We start from the raw sequence: 12,868 nt of genomic DNA, 5'->3' as shown, positions 1-12,868 counted from the left end.
AGAACTGTGGGGCTCCAACCAAAGCAGCAGGGCTGGAGTTGGTTGTGACCTGTGCTGGGAACATGTGAAGCCATGGATGGCTGGATGGGGTGTGATGCTCATGTGCAGCCAAGAGAGCAAGAGCTGGACACCAGTCTCACATCTGCACCCCAACAGGAGCCAGTCCTGTGCCCTGGCAGCCAGAGCCCCCGGTGCCAGGCTCACCCGCACGTAACCAAAGCAGCAGGGCTGGAGTTGGTTGTGACCTGTGCTGGGAACATGTGAAGCCATGGATGGCTGGATGGGGTGTGATGCTCATGTGCAGCCAAGAGAGCAAGAGCTGGACACCAGTCTCACATCTGCACCCCAACAGGAGCCAGTCCTGTGCCCTGGCAGCCAGAGCCCCCGTGTGCCAGGCTCACCCACACGTGGGCAGCGAGGGGACCCTGGCCCTCTGCTCCCCTCAGCACAGCCCACCTGTGGGGCTGCCTGCAGCTCTGGGGGCTCCCACGGGAGAAGGACATGGAACTGCTGGAGCTCCAGGAGGCCACAGAGTTTGAGGGGAACTTCCCTATGGGAAAAGGCTGAGAGGCTGGGGCTGTTGAGGCTGGAGAAGAGAAGGTTGTGAGGAGACCTCCCAGCACCTTCCCCGAGTGTGAAGGGGCTACAGGGAAATGGGAGAGGACTCTTCCTCAGCAACTGTGGTGACAGGACAAGGGGAATGGGATCAAACTGAAAGAGAGTAGGTTTAGATTTGATGATGGGAGGAAATTGTTTACTGTGAGGGTGTTGGGCCCTGGCACAGGCTGTGCAGAGAGGCTGCGACTGTCCCATCCCTGGGAACATTCAAGGCCAGGTTCAATGGGCCCTGAGCAACTTGGTCTGGTGGGAGGTTGCTCAGGTTGGAATTAAATGATTTTTTTAGGGTTCCAATTCAAGGGTTTGATTATTCTATGATCCCTATCCAACAGTGTGGAGCAGCCCTGGAATTCTGTTGATATCACAGTTCCCAGAGTGTTCCAGATGGCACTGCCAGCCAGGAGCTGGAAACGAGCACAGCACAGCCTTCACCTGCTACCAGAGGTCACTTGTCACCTTGTCACCTGCCCATCAGTATGTCCATCAGTTCTGAGCTGTTCCTGCTGTCTGGATTTTCCCTGCTGTCTGGACTGAAGCACCAGTCCCAGCAGGATGTGCACTCCTGTCCCAGTGGGGATCCAGTGCCATTTCAGGGAGGGGGCACCCCCTGACTGCCCGGGCAGGCTGGAGCAAAGTGGTGATGGTGTGGAACAGAGACCCCACTGTGAGGTTTGGCTTCCTGCTGCAGCCTGACAGATGAAGGAGATGGAAGTAGATAAGGTGACGGATAATGAAGAAATTATGGAGGTGGATGTTGAAGAGTTTGTTGACGAGCTGGAGGCTGATATGGAGGAAGAAATGGAGGACATGGAGGTCGATGAGGAAGATGAGGAGGAGCCCATGATCCTGGGATGAAGATGGAGCCCCAGCAGCAGCACAGGCAGGTGCTGGCCGTGCCCTGCCCACAGGCAGGCTGGGTCCCCTGCTGCCAGGCTGGGGCTGGGCTGGGTGGCCCCGCTCAGGGACACGGTGCCCAGGGGGCTCTGGGCTGTGGTGCCACAAACACCACCCTGGCCCTGGGCTTGCTCTGGGCCACGCCAGCCCCGTCCCAGTGCCTGGGGCCCAGCTCCCAGCCCAGCTGGGCTCAGGGCTGGTGGCAGAGCCCCACTGTGCCAGCGTGTGCCAGCCTGGGGGCACAGGGAACAGCCCCCAGGGCTGGGCTGGAATGGCCTCGAGCTGCTTCCCTCTCTTCCAGGACTGACAGAGATGCTGGCTGTGAAAATCTTCATTTTGTACATATGTTTTATAGGCTGTTTGATAATTTCCTGTAAATATGTTATGCATATTATTATTTCATAGAGCCTCCTGCAAATATGTTTCGAAGGTTGTTATTTCATTGGGCCTTATGTAAATACATTTTGAAGATTGTTATTTCTTAGACCCTTCTGTAAATATGTTCTATAGATTGTTGTTATAATGATTCTTATCATATAAATAAGTTTATTGTTTTTACTGCTCTTCTGTAAATACATTGTCCTTGTTTGTCACAGCCAATTCTCTTTGCATTTGCTTTGGACATAAGCAGCATTTGCAGAGTTGTGGTTTCCACTTTCTCTGGATTTCTGGGGCTGGAGGTCGTCCCTGGGGGTGCTGGTGCAGGCACCCTGGGGCTGGGGGTCCCTGTCCACAGGGGTTCCCACTGATGCTGTTCCCGGAACTGGGCACTGCTCGTGTTCCTGGGCTGCTGTAGAGAGGTGTCCCCAAGAGCAAAGCTGTCACCAGCAGAGAGGGGGCTCTGACAGCAGCGACCCCTGGAGCGATGCCACCAAAGCAGGCAGGAAACCTTCGGCCACCCTTCCTGCTGGAGCCACAGGGACTCCTGGGCCGAGCCGGTGTCAGGCCACAGGGATACGAAATCCACATTCATGCTCTGAAGGTCATGACAGCCTCGAGAGTTGCTGGAGCCAGGATCTGGGGGGCAGCTTTTGCAGCTGCAGGGGCCTGTTAAAGGCTTGGAGCCCTCAAAGGCTCTGGCCTTTGCTTCTCCCCCCTGCTTTGCACTGCCCCCGGATTGTTCAAGAGAAAAAAGCCAAGCGAGGGGATCCTTGCCCTGCCCGCAGTGGTCACTGGGCCCTGTGCCCCACTCGGGTGAGGCCTGGAGGGCTCAGCGCTGACAGCGCTGGGCCGGGGCCGGGGGCTTTGGGCCCCGCGGGTGCCGGTGCCCGCAGTGGCTGCAGGGTCGCTGTGGGAGCGCTGGGTGCTGGCACCGAGCCCCGGCGGGGTGCGATGTGGCAGGCCAGGGCTGCGGGCTCCCACGGCAGCCGAGGCCGCTCCGCAGCGAGCCCGTGGCCCAGCAGGTGCCCGAACTCGGCCCCTTCCCAGGCAGCTTCCCCCGGGCCCCGCGCTCCCCCCGGGGCAGGCAGGAGCTCCGCGGCAGCCCCTGCCCGGAGCAGCGGGGCCGGCAGCAGCGGGGCAGCCCCGGGGGCTCGGCCCGGCAGCGCTGGAGGCTCCGGGGGCAGCACCGGGGCCTCGGCCCGGCCGCTCTGGAGGCTCCGGGGGCTCGGCCCGGCCGGCGCTGGACGCTCCGGGGGCTCGGCCCGGCCGGCGATGGAGGCTCCGGGCTGCCCTGGCTACGCTGCCGCTGCCCTCCCCGCAGCCCCGCTCGGCCTTCGCTGCTGGGAGCAGAGCCCGGGCCGCGCACCCGGCGCCCTCCTGCCTTGGCTGCTCCGCTCCACGGCCCCTGCCCGGCCCGTCCTGCCCGCTCCGCTGCGCACCCACAGCCGGGCCAGCCCCGCACCTCCGGCTGCTGCAGCACCAAAACCCCGCTGCTGCCGCTGCTCCGCTCCCACCTCGCCGGGGCACTCGGCCCGCAGCTTCCACAGGGTTTGCAGTTTCCTTAGTAAGACTTTACAAACACCCTGTGCCCCACCGTGAGAGAGACAGGTAAAGAGACAGTAAAGCAGGACCCTCATTGACTCTGCTCAGCCCGTGACAGCCTTTGGAATTGTGTTACAAAAGTTTGAAATCATTGATGGCTGGAGAGGAGATGTGTGTGTGATGTTTTGAGTGTCGCCAACAGACCCAGCCTGGCATGTGCATCTTTGGACTTCAGTTTTTACCAGTGCAGCTTTGGGAGTGGGATGAGTAAATTCATGTATGATGCTCAGATCCTGCAGTGACAAAACTGAGAGATTTTAGATTATTTAAATGCTGCCATTGGATACTTTTTTTTTTTCCTTCTGTCTGCTCTACCAGCAGGGATTAGTTCAGACATTTCCTGCTGTCAGGGAGGTGTCTGGTCTCTAATCCAACTTCCTGCTCCAGTGGGAGCATCCCTAGAACAAGAATTGAGCAGCCATGGCTTTATTTAGCCACACCTTGAGAATCTCCCAGGATCGAGACCTCCTCATCCCCTGGGTGACCCTGTCCCAGAGCTATAGAATGTGTCACTTGCCTGCCTATGAGTCCTTTCCTCACTTGACCACTGGCTTTCTGGTGACCTTGGGCCAGTGGCTTTAACCTTTGCATCAGCTGTCCTAAGAGTTGCTGTTAGGCAGCTGGAAAAGCAGCACCAAGCCTGTCACTGCACTAGTGCTAAACCCCACCAAAAGCCCTTTGCCCCAAACCTGTCTGTACAGGAGGGTTCCTGACCCACCTAACCTGCAGAGAGGCTGTGGTGGATTAAGGACAACACCCTGGGGCAGGAAGGGAAAATCCCAGGAGGGCACTTTGAAGTGGGATGCACTAACAGGAGGATGAGAAGGCAGCCCTGAGCCTGGGATGTGCCTCCAGCAAGTTGGACAGTGCCTGTTGTTCCATTTGCCTTTGGTCACCCTCCATGGAGAGTTCATCACTGTTGGACAGGCTGGGACATGAGTGGCTCTTTATCCTGTTACCTGGGCCAGGAGTTGTCCAGGTCATTTTGAGCATTTTAGCTCTGTTCTTTGGGATCTGTCACCAAAATGAAGCTCTGTAGTTACAGCTCTCTTGGGAGGTTGGAGCAGAGCCATGAAGATGCTCCAGGGGCTGGAGCCCCTTTGCTCTGGAGTCAGGCTGGGAGAGCTGGGGGTGTTCAGACTGGAGAGGAGAAGGCTCTGGAGAGACCTCAGCGCCCCTTCCAGTGCCTAAAGGGGCTCCAAGAGCACTGGAGAGGGACTTTGGACAAGGGATGGAGTGACAAAACCAGAGGAATGGGCTTCCCACTGCCAGGGAGCAGGGTTAGATGGGAAATTGGGAAGAAATTCTACTCTGTGAGGGTGGTGAGGCCCTGGCACATGGTGCCCCATCCCTGGAAGTGTTCCAGGCCAGATTAGACAGGGCTTGGAGCAACCTGGTCTAGTGGAAGGGACATGGACATGGATATGGTAGTGACAGGGACATGGAATGAGGTGAACTTTAAGGTCCCTCCCAATCCAAACTGTTCTGTGATTCTACAAACACCCACCCTGTTTGTTTTCTGGGCACAGAATCCTATTCTTTCTTTTTCCTCTCTGCTGCCCCATCCATCAGTAACTGTGGATTCACACATTAATTAATACAGATCCAGGCTGTGAATTTGGCAGCTGGAAATAGTCTTATCTCACTGGAAAACAATCCTGGGCCAGGATCCAGCTCAGACCCCACCAGAAGTGAGGAACAAATTTTAGTAAGGGTGCAGAAGGACAAAGTTTTCTCAAACAGAAGCATTTCCTTTCTCAATCCTCAGTTCAGGGTCCTGTGTCTCCTCTACCTGATGTTTGCTCTGAGAAAGGGCATAAAAAGCTTCAGTTTCGAAGCAAAACATTGCAAAAATAGTCCCAAGTTCATTGCAAAAAACTGGGGGAAAAAGCTCTGCCCTTTCCTTGGGAGTTCCTGGAATGAATGTACCCTACTCAGGAAAGAAGTATTTTACAGAGAGCTGTGACTTGCCTTTTCTGTCTGTTTTCCCAATTGATTCTGGAGAATGAGATTTTTTTTCAGAGTAATCCAGTAGCCCGGGGAGGATTTGTAAATGCAGATTGCTCATAATCTCTGCTACAGGGTCAGAGAGCTGCAATGCAGCTCAGAGGAGGTTGAATCATTAAAAAATATGGCAGACACGGTAAGTATTTGGCATGTTCCATGCAACAAAAGATGAACAACAGCAACTGGGCCATTATCTTTATTTGCTAAAAATAGAGTCCCGCAAAGTTTAAAGAAAAGAATTTTATATTTGTAAACCTCTCCTCTCCCTGTTAAAGAGCCTTCAAAGATGGGCTTTGTGGCTTTGGGCTGTCGCATCCCCTTTCAAAGGCCGCCCTGCGCTCAGACAATTGAAACTCGAGACAGCCTCAGCCACAGCGGGGTGGGGGGAATGAATAGCTGTGCCTTGACCCCGCTGTCCTCCCTGAGCCCAGCCTGACACGAGAACGGCAGCTCTGCAGCAGGTACATGCCCCGGGCAGCCGCATCCCGCCCCGCGATGCCCCGGCACATCGCAGCTCCCCCGGCCGTGCCCGAGGGCACCGCCAGAGCCACCAGAGAGGCAGCAGCTCGCTTGCCCACTGCAGTGCCGAGCTCTGCACGGCATTTGATACCCTGCAGCTGCCGGTGGGTGCAGAGCTGGGCGCTGGTTGCCCCTCCACGCCTCCAAGGAGCTGCTCATCCCTCGCACACCCGCTTCCCTGGTACCCTGTAATGAGGAAAAATAACCAAAGCCCCTTTGGGCTCTCCTTTGCATTTCCAGCTGCAGGGAAACCAATTTAGCCCAGTCTGAGGTTTTGGGCAGCTCTGTTTTACCTGAGGATATTTGGGCATCAATTCAGAAACCACTGCTTGCAATAGAGCAGCCCCGAAGGCACGGCAGGAGGAGATGATGTGATGCCCAGCACCAGACCCTAAAGACAGAACAACAGGGCTCTTTTCACGCAAGACAGTTCAAAGATCTCCTCGGGGAGCCAAACCTCTTGCTGGCCCATCATCTACAAGGAAAACAAGACACTCTGGAACCCTGGCTTCCCTGCGGTATAAGCACCAGCTTCAGCCAGGGTGTGACAGCAATCTGGTGTCTCTGAGGCTGTATTTCGATGCAAAACGCTGTGGTAAAGCCAGCAATCCTCCTCTCCCCCACGTGGGACTATTGTTTGAAGTGCAGAACAATTGAAGGGTGCTCTCATGGGCTAAAGATAGAACGGCAGCTGGTGCTGTCCCTTTCCCTGTAACTGAGAATAAAACAATGCCCGAGTATTGTCTGCATTGCTGGAGCGGTGACATTGGACTCTCTGCCAAGGGAGCATCTAAAAGATCAATGAAACCCGCGTTTATTTATAAGTGGCTAGTGTCATTTCTTCCCCAAAGTAATTTCACTTCCTTGGCTTTTCCACCAGACCCTTCTGTGCCATGAAGTGGCCGTGGGGTGAGGTATAAATAGGCTGAGCCTGGCTGCCAGAGGGGCAGCAGGACCAGGGGCTGCAAACAGACCTGCCGTGCCAGGCTGCACCTTTGCTCCCCTGAGCTGTGCCCAAGCCTCCACAGCACCAGGGGGGGACCAGCCACGGGTGAGGAGCCCCTTCTGCCGGCAGGGAGCAGGGCCCTGCAGGGACAGCCCAGTGCAGGGACCCAGCAGCTGGTGCTGGGCTCAGATCCCCACCAACACCAACCCTTACTGCCTCGGGGAGCTTTTGGAATATCCCGAGCTGGAAGGGACACACTCGGTTCATCAAAGCCCAGCCCCAGCCCTGCCCAGACCCCCCAACAAGCCCACCCTGGGCACCCCTGGCAGCGCTGTCCCAGCGCTCCTGGAGCTCTGGCAGCCTCGGGGCCGTGCCCATTCCCTGGGGAGCCTGGGCAGTGCCAGCACCTCTGGGGAAGAACCTTTCCCTGATCTCCAGCCTGACCCTCGCCTGACACAGCTCCAGCCATTCCCTGGGTCCTGTCACTGTCTCAGAGAGCAGAGATCAGAGCCTGTACCTCCACTGTCCCTCAGGAGGGACTTACAGACTTCTAGGGGGGGTTATTTCACTTACCAGCTGCTGGATTATGATTCTTTCTGATTATGTTTTTTTTTTTTTTTTTTTTTCCTGGATGTTGGATTATGGGTTTTCTTTCCCATAATCCAACAACCAGCCACCAAGTGTGTGGGAGCACGGACTCTGTGTGTGTGTGTGTGCGCGCTCAGCTGCTGTGCTGGGGTGCTCAGGAAAACGCTGAGCCTAAAAGCCATGGGACAGAGCCTTGTTTAGGGGCAGGGGATGGTTTATAGGGGAAAGCTGCTGTCTGCAGTCCAGACTAGAGACTGGATAGCTGGAACCAGAAATTCACTGCAGTTTTGACACAGAAAAGCCCGTCTTGGCTGATGTGCGACAGTGAGGTGAGAAGTTCTCCTGTCATGATGTGAGGACATGCAGGAATATTCCTTCCTCCTGGGTCTTGAGAAAGGTCCAAGCTGACCAGATCCCATAAAGAGCTCCCATGCCTGTTGCCACTCCATTTTGAACAGTTGTCCCCTGTCATGGGATGGACTGAGCTCAATCTTGTGTGAGGGTTGATGACCCAGAGCAGTGGGGAGGCCTCCCATGAGAGAGGGAGAAGGTGCAAGAGATAGCAGGGGGCTGGGATGGGATCATCACAGGAACTGGTTGTGTGGGTTTGGTGTGTATGTGCAGGACAACACCCACCAACCTCCAAAAATCTTCCAAATCTGCTCCAGATCTCACAGCAGGTGAAAACTGGTGCAAAGCAGAGCAGCTGGGGCACTGCAGAGCCAGACCGTGCCCAGAGAGTGTCAGAACTGCAGCCCAGCTCTGGTTCTGATCAGCCTCTGCCCCTCCCCTGCAGCCTCCAAGGCAGCTGCTGGTCATGATTTCCAAAGGCTGCCGTGTTCCAGGGTCTGTCCTGGCAGGCCAGCTGCAATTGAGGTGCAATTAAGATGAACAGGGCAAGATTCTCTTTTACTCTCATTGTTTTGAAGTGCATTGCCAAAACCTCACCAATGGCTCACACATTCCTGTAATTTTGCAGTGTTCAGTACAACCTTCATTCCAACACAGATGCTTTATCGTGGCAATCCCCAAACGAAAACCCTCAGAACCTCAAAGCTGGAAAATTCAAGGCCAACAAACAAAACCTCTCCAAATTTCCCAGTCTCCAGTGACCTCACTCTCTCCATGCCTGGGTGTGACCTTGCTTGCTAACTCTATACAATAATTCCTCATGCCATGTCTCTTCCAGGTACTTTCTCATTCCTGATACTCATTTTGAAGGCTCCCCATGTGGAGGGTCGGCCACCAACCTGCCTGTGCTGCCCAGGGCAAGGTGGGAACCACTGCGGGAGGGTGCTCATGGCAGCAGCAGCTTTGTGTGTGTGTTCATGGAGGGCTAAAAAGGCAGCTCTGCCAGCCAAGGGACAGCCGGCTCAGGATGGGTCCAGCAGTGTCCCCAGGGAGGGACATCCAGGCAATACCATGGTGGGAAGAGCTGTGAGATGGGGGGATCCAGTGCTAACCCATCCTAAACCCCACAGGAGCACCTTACCTTTGGGATGCCAGCAGCAGCTTTGCTGCTGCCCCATCTCCTGCTCACTTCGAGGGGGCTGTGCTGGGCTGGTGGCTGCTGTCTCTGTCACCCTGGGGACAGGGCTGGGGGGCTCAGGGATTTGCTTTGGAGGGGGCCTTGCACGGGCAGGCTGAGCTGGAGGGATGTGACTGCTCTGGCAGCACTGGCCTGTCACCTCCTGCAAGCAGACATTCCCACTCCATGGAAATATGCCTGAAATAGCCCCTCTGCAGATTGTCTTTATCTAATCAGCTGCCTTTGCACCCCCCTCCAGTGCATTTCAGGGAGCTGATAGTGGGGATATGTTAAGTGTGGAAACCTCTAGCGAGCTGCCCGACACAGAGAGTAATTCTCCTTCCTGCCACTTATCAGAGCCTGCTAATGGGAAACATTCCTCCTGGGGGTCAGGGAGCAGCCAGGGGATTTCTCTGGAGAGGGTGGCTGAGCCCCTGGCACCCTCCTGGCTCTCCAGGGCTGGGTAGGAGCTGGTCTGACCACAAAACATTCACTGGAGGGGCAGCTTGCTGTCTGGTGCTGGTGGTGTCCTGTCCCATGGGAGAGGCTTGTCCAGCCCTTGGGGGCTTGGCTGAGGAGCCCCCTCCTTTTCCATCATATCATGGGGCACCAACACCAAGCACAGAGCCCAGGGGAAGAGCAGAGGTGTCTCAGTGGTCAGGGAAGAAGATCTCACTGCTGAGGGTGGGCGAGCATGGCTGAGGAATCATTTGGGCACACTGTTCACTCTGGGCAAGAGCCACCTAGAGAAAACTCCCCTCTGCTCAGGCTGAAGCCATGAGCTCCTCGGTGTGCCCATGGGATTTTCTGGGAGCTCCATAGGATCCTACTGCCCTGTCCAACCTGCCTGAGCATGGCACAGCTCAGGCCTTGCCAGCCATGCAAGGATGAGCTTCCCACCATTCCAGAAAACCACATCACAAACACCAGTGCCAAAACCACCCAAACCTGGTGGAAGAACCCTTTTCAGCAGCTGCTGGAGTGACCAATTCACATTTCCCCTTCTGCAGATCTGCTTGGCCTTTGATGGACCCTGCTGGAACCTCTTCAAAGAGGGAGAGGAACCAGGGCGAACAGAAGGAACTGCAGGAGGAATCTCCGAAAATAAAATCGCTTTAAAGATAAGGCAGGGGAGGGGGTGAGCAGAGTGTGGGGCGAGTACATGCCCTGAGAAGAATGTGTGAGGCTGGGCCAGCTGGTGGGTCTGGGCCAAGGGCTCATCCCACTGCCGGGGCGCTTGTGGCAAAGGTACTTGGCACAGGACCCACCGAAGCCTCGGGTCCCTCCAGGGCGTGGGTGGAAACCTGACTCTGAGCCCAGGACAGAGGCAGAAGACCACCAGGGTAACCTCAGAGGGCTCTGTGGTCCCCCAGAGCCCGTGGCTCTTCAGGACACTGGAACTCTGCCATCTTGGTAAGACTGAGCATGCCATGGTCAAGAGGGACCTCAGGACTGGTGTCCCCATGGTCTCCCCTGGGGGGCTGCAGCAGATGCGTTGGTGGAGTCCACCCTGCACCAGCTGCCCACAAATCCAGATGAGGACCTGCACTCCTGACCATTAAGCTGCTGAGGAGTGCCCACATGGGACATGGGGATGGGGCCCTGCACCCTTTTATGCTGCTGTACCCAAAGTCCTTGTTTGTGCTACAGATTCCCCTCCATGGGAGCATTTCAGTTCTTGGGGCAGTCTGGCACCCTGCAAAGCACTGACATTGCTGCCAGCGAAGGCAACATCAACCATCCCTGAGCCCTGGGGCTCAGCCCACGGGGGATGCCTCTGCAGTCCTCCTCTGTGTTTGGAGGTTTCCTCAAACTGTTGTTTCATGTCCTTACTTGCTACACTATTGTAACTTTTTCTACCCTCAGACTTTACAGGTGTAGCTGATTCTCTGTTCTTTCTGTTTCTAAAGTCTGCTTTTCCAGCTTTCTGAAAATCTTACCTTTACTATTTCCCACACTCCTCTACCCCATGAATCTCCCAGACTTCTCTCCAAAGCAGGGTGGGAGGGCAGGGACATTCCTGTTGGGAGTGCAGAGAGGATGGCACTGGGAACCCAGACTGGGGGGTGTAGCAGCAAACTTTTGTGCTGGATGGAAAGACTGACTATGGCTGGGGCTCGGATTCAGGGCACGTGCCGGGGCTGCAAAAATCTCTCTGCAGCCTCGGCTCTGTGCCCAGGCTGAAGCCACACACCCAAAGCAGCCTCTGGTGCTGCTATTCTGGCTGTGACAGAGCCTGTGCCACATCCAGCCTGGGCACAGCACTGCACAGCTGATCCTTAACCACTCCCTGCCTCAGTTTCCCCCACTGTCAGAGGCTACAGCAGCCCTAAGTTACTCTGGGGTGTGAGAGGTGCTGAATGGGGAATATCAAAGCCTGCAGCCACAGGCCCTGGTTCCCCAGGGTAGAAACCTCATTGCACTTTCTGGATGCCAGCAGCTAAGTGGCTTTTCCTTGAGCTGGCATGGTCTCAGGGTGTCCTGTTCCCATCTTGAGCAGCCCATGGTGGTGCTGCCAGGATGGAGCTGTGCTCACCGTGTTGTATGCAGCACCTTTGGGTGCTGTCTGGGTAAAATGGTGTGCAGGAAACCCAGCAACCTCTCTGTTGAGAGATTATGAACTTGGCCTAGCCACAAAACAAGCTCCCATGCCAAGGTGAGGAGTTCAGGGAGCAGAACCTGGAGGATCAAGCCCCAGGGTCCTTCCCCTTCCAGACAGTCTGTCTGGGAGAAGCTAAACCAGAGCTGAGTAAGAAGTTGGGATGTTCCAGCTGGAAGATCCAGCGGCCACACACATCCCACCAAGCAGCAGCTCTCCTGGCATGGTGGAGGCAGGAGCAACGGGCTCGAGTGCTCAGGTGCAGGAGGAAGTGGCAGAGCTCTCATTGCTCAGCTCTCCACTGGAGCAGGCAGAGCAGGCTGGGAGAGCTGTGCTGCCTGCCCAAGCTGCAGTCTCTCACTCTGCCTTTGTACTCGCCTGACAATACAGGAATAAAAATAACCAGGCTGCATTTGCAGAGAGATAAAAGTGAAGTTTGCCTTTTGTGTCTGTCCGGGCAGTGGGACAGCAGCACCAATGGAGCTGTGTGGACATGACACATGGGAATTTCTGACATATCTTTTCCCACTCTGACCTTGACAGACACAATAAAAAGGGGCTTTGCAGCATGCACAGAGCCACTCAGTCCTAGCACCAAGGTCAGTAATACAGAGCATGTCTGTGTGCACGCGTGTCCCCTGTACTAACCCGCTTCCCCCCTGCAGGGTGGCTGATCCCAGAGGACAGGGGCTGGCTCTGGTGGCACAGGGGAGGGTGGGACAGACCTGGATCATGAGCATTTTTGCTGAGGACTGTGTGTTTTGCCAAGTTGTAGCTCCATCCGTGATGGCTGCGGCGTTCCGGAGCTCTGCAGGGTGGCACTGCATTAGATGGATATTAAGAAGCTCAGTCATAAAAGTGCTTTTCCAAGCAGCTGCCACACCAGCCTTCTAGAAGGGTCTTCCCAGGGATAACACATCCAGCCTTGCTTTTATCTTGCTGCAGTATGGCTCAGCAGGGCAGCCCTGGATCGTTGTGCAGGGCACCAGGGCTCCAGCGGGTCTGTAGAGCTGGGATGAGTTTTAGCTGAGCTTATCAAGGAAAGGGGTGTTATTGACAATCTCACCTAAAGTGGGAATGTGGATTTTGACACCAAAGTGATTCTGGCTCACCCAGCTGGGACTTACAGTGGGGGGATGACAGCATCAGAAGGGAAAGTATCAGTAATTGTCTCATTAATATAATT

The sequence above is a fragment of the Onychostruthus taczanowskii genome, unplaced genomic scaffold, assembly GCF_017590055.1.
Source record: "Onychostruthus taczanowskii isolate IOZ18803 unplaced genomic scaffold, ASM1759005v1 scaffold60, whole genome shotgun sequence".
NCBI classification, from domain to species: domain Eukaryota; kingdom Metazoa; phylum Chordata; class Aves; order Passeriformes; family Passeridae; genus Onychostruthus; species Onychostruthus taczanowskii.
The sequence above is the reverse complement of the archived record's forward strand: the minus strand, read 5'-3'. Positions refer to the sequence as shown.